Below are 9,887 nucleotides of genomic sequence, written 5' to 3' on the forward strand. Positions count from 1 at the left end.
TTGTTTTTTTGTTGTTGATTTTTACCTTTGTGTTAAAAGTAAAAACAAAATAAATTTATCAGTGATTCTTGAGAATAGGGACAAAATGGGTTTTAATTTTCCCATAATTGTTTTTTTGTTACTTCTAAACCTTATGTATGCAAATATGACAAATAATGTTTTGGAAATGTAAAGATGCTAAGGTACAGGCTCCTAGTTGCAACATTTTTTTAAAAATTACATTTTTAATCGACCTGACCCAGAACTTTGTCATCAACATCTGACAAAAATAAATATAAAATGATTTTTAAAATACCCTATTAGTGATATTTTTACTCATTTTACAGACAAATGCTTCTCAGGAAACAAAACAAATATTATTTAAAACAATAAACAACAAAAAGTCCATCTGTCGGAGTTGACACAGAACTGAAGGTGGTGACAAACTAGTGAGTAAAAAGAAAAACTTGATACATGTGAAGTAATGCAATTCATGTAAAATACATTCAAATGAATTATTTGCACATTTAAGTGAGATTTGACAACAATTTCACTGAAAGAGTCACAAAAACTCTGATGGAGTTGACATCTGACGGAGTTGACAAAAAGCCAAACTACCTCAATTTATATGATGTTATTCTGAAGGAGGCCATATTGTAGCTCATCAAGTCCATGAAATCTTTACATTATACTAAAATTAAGCTTTTATTTCACAAAATTTCATCAAAGTTTTGTAAATTGTCGGTTATGGAGTTGACACATCATGGTTGTGACGAGCAACTTAGGAATAAAACAGAAGAAAAAACTAAAGAATAACATATGCTAACCAGAGCTAACTAGCCCTCCTAGCAAAGGAAGAGAAAAGACGACGTCATGGGGTCCTCAGAAGTTCTGGTGCCCCCCAATAATGCCTGATTTTTTTTTTACATTCTTTTCATTTCTGACGGTGTTGACAAAAACTAGGGACAAATTTCAATGGAGTTGGAAAATATATAAAAATGATTTTTAATTCAATTTATTGATACCTCTATAATTATTTATATGACTACTTATACTTAATTGTCATAATATATAATTTTAGTATTTCTTTAATTGTTTTAAACTATTATAATGTATTGAGTTCTGCTCCTGGACAAGGGATTTTACAGGCATCATCCACCAACTACAATGTTTAAAATAAAAAAATATTCAGCAAACACCAGGAAAATATACATTGTTGTGCTCACATGACCCAGGTTAGTCAGATATTTGAAAAAATTATATTTTGTGTATATTTTATTCAAATTTTGTGCTTTATCCATAGGACCTGTTTTGTCCCTATTCTCAAGAATCACTGTAATATATAAAAGCATGTGATTGTATTCTGATAAATAGTGAAACATATATGTATATCAATGTTTTGTGTTCATCAGTGACACTTTGAACATTGTACTGGAGCTCACTGCTTGTCTACGTTAACAGCTTGGTTCCTCCATCTATGTTTGACAGGTTTTGAGTTCTTTGAAGCAAGCGCCAAAGACAACATCAACGTGAAGCAGACGTTCGAGCGACTGGTGGACATCATCTGTGAGAGGATGACAGAGACTCTGGACAACAATGACCCAACGGTCATTGGAGCCAAGCAGGGGCCACAGCTCAATGAGCAGCCCCAAAGGTCTCACCAAGATTGCGCTTGCTGAATGCACACATAAGCGCATATGCACACACCCACATGCACGCACACACCGCTTATCCTGATTTTTCAAGTTTTTTTTTTTAGTCTGGATCTTTTTGTAATATGCAGGTACAAAACGTCCCTGCACATAAACACTGCCATCCATCCACAGCCCCACTCCAGGAGCAGAGTCTGCCCAGAGCCGGGCCTTCCAGGGGTTGTCCTTCTGCTCAGCAACATTATCTGACTCTTTCACACACTTCTTAAACACACTAAGCTGTATGTTACCAGATGTGCAACAGTTGTAATTATTGTCCCTCTGAAAAGGTGTTTGTTGCTGAAGTCGGTTCATGTAGGCGTGTTTTAGAGGATCTGAAATCCTCTTTTTAGTGTTGTGGTGGACTTTTAGGGAGTTTTTGGACCCAAGTTCAATGTTCAGGCACAGTTGTTCTTAAATTAAGAAATTATTGAATTCATTTAAATATTTATCTTCAAGACATATATTTATAATAGATCTCAAGTGTTTAAAATGCAGGGTTTTGTGACTTAAAAAAAGGCCATGATAAATTATCTCAAATTATTTTTCTTTATTAATGAGACATACATCCTGTATAATCCAACTGAAAACAAATCTGCTTTAGTAAAAGAAAAAAAAAATAGAAAGGTGCAACAACCCAGATGCATAAATTTTCACACCCTTAAGTTAATATTTTTCTGAAGCTTCTTGTGATTCACTTTAAACATTCAGTCATCTTGGCTCTCCACAGCTTAGTTTAGGCCTCATCCAAACATGGCTAGATATCTGGGGGGAAAAATACACTTTTTTCACATTTTGGCTTTTCATCCACACAAAACTGTTTAATATCACTAAAAACGATTATTTATAGAAACTCCCATCATAATAAGGATAATTTTACGATTCTCCTTATTGGTGTTTGTGTGTGTACATTGGAAAACAGACATTTACAAATAATGCGCCAAATATATCCACATACGATTCCCAACTGATATAATGTTGTATTTTAATAACCTGATTAAAAGTAGTTCAACCTATATACGTTTCTAACCAAATGAAACTACTGGCCATAGACATAATATAAGAGTAGACGCCACATTGGCCGTATTTCCAGCGCAGGAAATACGGCAGCCATCTTGGAGCGGTTGTCCCTCCTACTTTGCTCAACCAAAACAGCAGAAGATGCCTCAGCACTGAGGGATATTGTTGTTCGGATCGATGGACTAATGATGTGAGGACTCGACAGACAACATTTCACAAGTAAGATGGACATATTATTGTGTGTATATATTGTAATTAGAATATTATTTTACTGTATTTATGTCCACCGGTGAATACCAGCTAATATTATCTACAGTGCTTGGTGTATTTCCGGGGTTCAGCCCAGCTATGAAGGTTAACCGAGATTCCGTAAATCTAAAAATTAATCATTCTCTAACGTTGGCTTGGATTATCTGGCACAAGAGCCTACATTAGAAATGTGACAATGTAACATATATTATAAAACGTATATTACTTGTTATAACCTTGACCAGCAAAGTTTACACAGGTGGTAAAGACTATTATTTATATTCTTTCACTCTGTCAAAAGTAAGATACATCCTAAATCTTCTGTTTTTGTTTTGAAGGTTTCCTAAAGACACGATGTGAGGAAGAAGTGGGAAATATCTTTAAAGAGAGACGGATTCACTGCACAGCTCGGATGACTCTCGCATCGGATTTTGGACTCAATCACAGCTGCTGAATCCCTCTGAAGCTAGAACTGGTTGGCTGGAAAACAGCTGACAAATAATATATATTAGGCTATACATGTTTATATGTGTATACATATAAACATGTATCTATTAAATATTCAGTATTATTAATCTGTCATTATTAATCATTATTTGTTTGTATATTTATATAAATATGTATTGATATTACTAAATAATTTATTAAATAAATTATGAACGGCTGTGTGCTTTGTAAAATGCTTATCATACATCAGTATCAGAATTAAAAAAATACAATTGTTTATAAATGTAGCTTTGATAGCTGTTTGGTATAAGGTTTCCAGTAACAAAAAAGCGGGTTATAATCGATTAGAAGCGCTGATACGTCATTGTGCCTGCCAAACGTATAACGCTGAGTGGAGCGGTTGACCGCTCCAAGATGGCTGCCCTAAATCTCGTCAGCTACAATAGGCGAGAGCGGTCCATGATGCGTCTATTCTTACATTATGTCTAGGCTCGTGGCACCATGTTTTCTTCCTAATAGGAAGCTGTGGTTGTTTTGAAGCAACCTTATTGGCTGAGATAGGTTGTAGCATTGCGCTACACTGCCCCCTATGGGTTTGGTATCTTTAAAACCAAAACTCACAGAAAGATCTGTTTGGGTCCATGTAGATCAGGGGTGTCCAAAGTCTGTCCTCGAGGGCCGGCAACCTGTATATTTTAGTTCTCTCCGTAGTGGTAGTAACAATCTCCTCAGCAAGTCAATGTTCTCCTTAGGCCTTCTAATGAGCCATCATTTGATGCAGGTGTGTAAAACCAGGGAGAGAACTAAAACATGCAGGATGCTGACCCTCTAGGACTGACTTTGGACACCCCTGATGTAGATGAAATGTTTTCTGAAACTGATCCCATGTGTACAGTATTATTTTTTAAACAGTATGGCGGAGATATTTGGTTTTATAAAGACCCAGCTACGTGTTTACAAGGCTTTAGTAATATTTTCCCACTCGGATGTATTAAAGTTCTCCAAATATATCCACTTGTGAGGACATATGTTTTCCACAGCCCTTCTTGGATTCAGATTCATTTCTTGGCTCCAGTGAAGACATTTTCCTCAGACTCAGTGATGCTAAAACATCAAATCCACCTTCAACTTCAGTTTTCTAGGAAACACTTCTGCATTTTATTTGGAGCTGTACATAATCTCACCCACTGTGACAAAAAACATCTTCCCCAGAGCATAATGCTGCCACCACCATGTTTCATTGTGGGTATGATGTTCTTTTATTGAATCTCGTCGTCATTGTGGCCCAGAAAATCCATTTGGGTTTTATCAAATGGTAGTGGAAGTTCTGGATGTGTGCAGGAGTCTCACATCACAGCTCCTTTTTCTGCTCGTTATCACATATAGAACACACCCAGCACTTTTTCCTGCAGCTCTTTCCGTGTTGCTGTTAGTCTACTAGCAACCTCACTGACCCAGTTCAGCATCATAGCTTCATTGCTTTTGGAGAAATGTCCTGTTAACAGAGCATGGCTATTGTCCCCATTTTATTTATCTATTTTCATTGTGCCATGATTTGAATGTAATGCTGAGGATTTTCATGTACCATCTTCTGATTGGTACTTTTGATCTGTTCTACAGAGCTAAAGACAACATCAGGAAAATTTTTAACTCAAGAACAGCTGAATGTTGTTTACATTTAATCAGGTGTACTATGATTTATATAGTAATGAAGTTAGGAAGACAATCAAAAGTATTATTTCAGGGTTTGCACACTCGTGCAACTAGATAATTTTTTTGTTTTGTTTTCTATCTTCCCCTCTAACAGATGTTTGCTTCCAGTTGAATTGAACAGGATGCCTGTTGGACTAGAGGTGGGAAAAGTGATCATTTGATCATAGTTTTCTTTATTTCACACAAACCTAGCATCTTAACAAAGGTGTTTTTACTTTTGAGAGCAAAAACATATAGTAAATCTCTATGAAAAATTAAAGTCAACATTCTGGTTGTAAAGAACAACATAACTTGAATGTTTAATGCTTTTATAAAACTCGCTGAGCATTGGCTCTAAGTCACATCACAGTAGGAGAATACCAAATGTATCTAGCCACTCAAGATTTGATAAATATCTATAAATGTTAATAAATATGCATTTTAAAATGCAGATATTTACAGTATCCATGTAAACTGATTGTGAGGCAGTGGTTGGATTCCTGCCTGTGCTGTAGTCAGAGCTGCATGTTGTTGATTTCACACTTCTTCCGACTGGTTTATTTGTATGAACTGTTGATTTTACTGATGTTACTCTCATCGGTCCCACTCACTCTACTACTTTAAAATGCCAGATCGGTGTGAAAAGTTTCTAATGTTTAACTCTTGACACCTCACAGCTTTTATTCAGTGCATATAGTGGGTGTTGGTCATCCCTCCCTTCGCCATTCCACTCTTCTGCAGTTTTAGTTGTTTCCTTCCGTGCATCACAGAACATTTTGTACCAATCATGCATCAATCTGTTCTCAGCCAAGGGTACGTCTTGTACCCAATTTAACAACCAGTAATAGGAACTTTTTATGTCCTGCTGTAGGGAATACTTTTATTTAATTAAATGTAAAAAACAACTTATATATCCTAAAAGGAAATGAAATATCTTAACTCATCATCCAAGTATCTTCAGAGTTGTTGTTGAAGGTGATGCTGCAGGCACAAAGGATCTCCAGTAGCAGTCGGGCTTGCAACAAATCTGAAGAAGCCTCTGCCTAAAACTTGTTTGCTGTATGACAGTATCATGGCTGTCATGAGATCCTAGCAGCTCAGTATCCAGGCAGCAGAGACGATATTCCCCAGTAACATGTCCTGGATTACTCCATCAGTTGTTGGGAAGCTCTGCTAATCCATCTCATTTGCTTTTGCCTCATCTTTTTTACATCTTTGTTTGGCTGTATAGTTAGAAACCGAGAAAGAGAAACATTGGAGTCTGGGATATGACTTCTATAAATCATTTCTAAAGAAAAGCTTCATAAGAACCAAGTGGTCCCAGCAGTTGGAAAAATTCTAATCCATGGGAATTGGGTTCCATTGAAAATCTTACAAAAATTATACTAAATTAAATTAGACTACATGTATGATCAGAGCTATATATATTTTTTTATCTTCCTTCCATTATTCTTCTAAACACCTATTTAATGAGAGACATAAAATGATGTACATTGGTCAAGTGGAAATGAAATGGTTTGTTTGCTGGTAAAATGGAAGTAGGTGGGAAGAAGATGAGGTTCTGATGAAGAGGTGAAGGGACACATTGACAAAGAGACTAAATGGACTATCAGAACCCCGAGGTAGTCAGGCATGCCATCAGAACTGATCCATCTGTTTGTTTTCTGCAGAAACCAAAGCAGACGGATTTTTGAGGCCGTCTGCTTAGGTTTCTGCCGATGCAGTGAAGAACGTGTGTGCGCTTGTTTTTACTACTAACCAACTCATGCAGTCACAAAATTGCTGAGGCATGCACCAAGTGTTTCACATGAATTATTTATTTTCTTATTTATGATCTAACTTATTTTTTTGTACTATTTAAGATTATGCATTACATTCTGCATGTTTTGAGGAGATGTTTGCTTGTATCCAGTAGCCTGAAATTTTCCAGCACTTCTGCTCGTATGAGTGTTAGCAGAGCAGCGTGTAGGATTATTCCTTTTGAGGGGGGAGAGTAGAGCATTAAAACATTCCAGTGTGAGAACTTATCATGCTCAAGTAGCTTTAGTGAGGAGTATGTTTGTAACTATCAGTTTTGTAACTATGACTTTTTCTTTCTTTTTTTCCCCACACTCGGTTATTACGAAAACTTAGATTTGTAACACAAGACACTTGTGAGTAAAAGCAACTGAATAAAGAGCATTTTCAGGATTTAAAAAAAAAAAATAAGTATTCTGAATAAATCTAGAATCCAAGTTCCCTGACTGTTGGTTCGAAATTTTCTGTTGAGCTTGTCTGCTGTCAGACAGGGAAATCACGGCTGGAGGTTACCTGAATACTCTGACTTCTTTATCAAAAAGTGATTTTGACTATTTTTGTTCATGTTTGACTTGTTTACTGACTTTTATTATTATTATTATTATTATTATTACTGTGTTTTGCTACATTTTTAACTTTGCTGAAGAGTAAAAACCATTATCAGTCCTGTTCTCCTCCAATCCTCCATGGCAGAATTCCTAACTGTAAATAAAAACATCCTTCCTGTCAGATAATAGTTGTGTGAACTGTGCTGTAATTCTGTAATACCAGGTTTACTAAAGTAAGGAATCAATAAACCATAATAAAAGCAGGAAGTTTGTGTTGGTTCTATTGTTGTTCACAAGATCTTACTTTTTTCATAGAGATTTTGCTGATTTGGGGATAAAAAGAACACATATAAAACTTTAAATTATTATAATCAGACGGTGTTCATTTGAGTTGAACATGCTGGCATTGCAAAATCATGATTTCTGCAAGTTCACATTCTAATCCAATAAATAAATCCTAAAAGAGTCTTAATTATTCTCTGGTTTTATATGTTGGGTCTTAAGAAACCTTTATGTCTTAAAATGTGGTCTTAGTTAAATTAGTGTAACTACCATCACTCTTTTTCTTACTGAGAAAGGCAGCAGTATTTTTTTTTTTTTTTTTTTTTTTTTTTTTTTTTCTTTGGATAAAATTGGGAAAATAAGTGAGTAAAAAAAAAAAAAAANCATCCACCAACTACAATGTTTAAAATAAAAAAATATTCAGCAAACACCAGGAAAATATACATTGTTGTGCTCACATGACCAAGGTTAGTTTAATCAGATATTTGAAAGAATTATATTTTGTGTATATTTTATTCAAATTTTGTGCTTTATCCATATAACCTGTTTTGTCCCTGTTCTCAAGAATCACTGAATAAATACATTGTCTGGACCAGCATGAAAATGAAGTTTGTCATGATACAAAGGCCATGAAACATCTGTGGGTGTTGACCTTTAATTCACTGACTGTTTCTTAATTTTTATAGCGGATGCACTTTAGAACGTTTTAAAAGATTTAAATGATTTTACCACAGAGTTACACTCAGTGTAGCTGCACACATTAATTGTGCAGTTTCAAACCAAGCTGGATGCTGTAACAAGACTAGAAGCCAGAGGAACAAGACTTCGATCAAAAGCTTGAAGCCCTTTCCTCTCACCACAACAGGAAACTAGACTTTGCTGTAAAAATCGTGGCTATAAATGCAGAGGAAGCATAAAAGTTCACCTGATACCAGCAGCAATTCATTCTGACCTCGGCCCATTTCAGGAAGAATTCCTCCTAAAGGTTCAATTCACTTTGTTCAGCGTCTTAGATGGTGATGTGTTCTGCTTTAAGACTCAGTGGAGTCGTAAGATGAATAGCGTGTTACATTATCCATTACTAATATGTCTGCAGCATTCGGCTGCCAATGTGGGTCCATGTGGAGCCAACCGAGCGGGACCTCCACTCAGATTAAAAGTGGTGAATATGAATGTCCTGAGCACAAGCTTCATGTTATTCTGTGTTGTGTGAATGTAGGTGAACTGATCCTGCCCTGATAACATGTTCATATTAATAACCATCAAGATATTTTCACAGCGTCCACTGAGGTGAATCAGACTTTAGTACAGTGTTTAACATGTACAGATAAAGCAACAACAACCTGTGCATTTAGATACAATCTGATCAATTGTAAAGAGATAATTAGCATGATAATAATTTAACCTTAACAAAGACTCAGATCTTACTTGGCTCATTAGAGTCTGTCAGTTATTGTGATCAACATTTAAGATAATCAGAAAACCCAGACTGATCCATTTTAATGCTAATGTCACCTGGGTGTAAGCAGAGTGAGAATGTCAGGCCTTAAACAGGTAATAACTATGCACCAATAAGAGAAGAAAGGTTAAAGGTCAGTGATACTGATCATGTTGGATGATATAAAGGTGCTGATCAAATAGAATGAAGAAAAGAGAAGAAGAACCAAACTAGAAGAGAGAGGAAAATGTGATTTAAAGAGCAGAGAGGCTGGGGTAAGACACAAAACAATCAGAAGATGTGAGTTCTTTTCAAATCATGACCTGATGCACAAAATGTAGTAAACAATATTGTTGGAGATCAGGACATCAGGCTGGCAGACTGAAATATCTCTGAGTGACCAAAACAGCTTAAAAATGCTTCACAGGCTCCAGCTAAGGTCGATTCTTCAATCGTCAAAATTGCATTTCCTTTGCATGAATCCATAATTGAAAGTTTATTTTAATTTTTTCCAGTCAAGGTGTTGAATCGCTCATTTAATTCTGGTCAAACTGCATCAGAGCAGAGATGATAGTAGACCTAAAAGAGATTTTCACATGTCCAAACTTTTTGTCCCGTTGTCCTCAGTACAGTAAAAAGAACTCTGCCTGAGAAAAAGAAGAACTCAAATCAAGCAAAAAATGTCGCCCAATTTTTGTTGTTGCACAAAATGGATGTTTTTCATCATGGATCCAAAACTTAAGA

The 9,887-nt window shown here is 35.8% G+C and overlaps 1 long non-coding RNA gene across 1 annotated transcript in view; it reads left to right on the plus strand.

The window, feature by feature from the left end:
* LOC106936867 (uncharacterized) overlaps positions 1-3,310 on the plus strand; it is a 13,218-nt gene extending 9,908 nt beyond the window's left edge. The window contains exons 2-3 of the long non-coding RNA XR_001422244.1: positions 1,468-2,909; positions 3,278-3,310. This is a non-coding gene — a long non-coding RNA (uncharacterized LOC106936867). The remainder of the gene's footprint in view (positions 1-1,467; positions 2,910-3,277) is intronic.
* Positions 3,311-9,887: the final 6,577 nt, after the last annotated feature.

Source organism: Poecilia latipinna, unplaced genomic scaffold, assembly GCF_001443285.1.
Source record: "Poecilia latipinna isolate Pla-1442-1.1 unplaced genomic scaffold, P_latipinna-1.0 Scaffold2230, whole genome shotgun sequence".
NCBI classification, from domain to species: domain Eukaryota; kingdom Metazoa; phylum Chordata; class Actinopteri; order Cyprinodontiformes; family Poeciliidae; genus Poecilia; species Poecilia latipinna.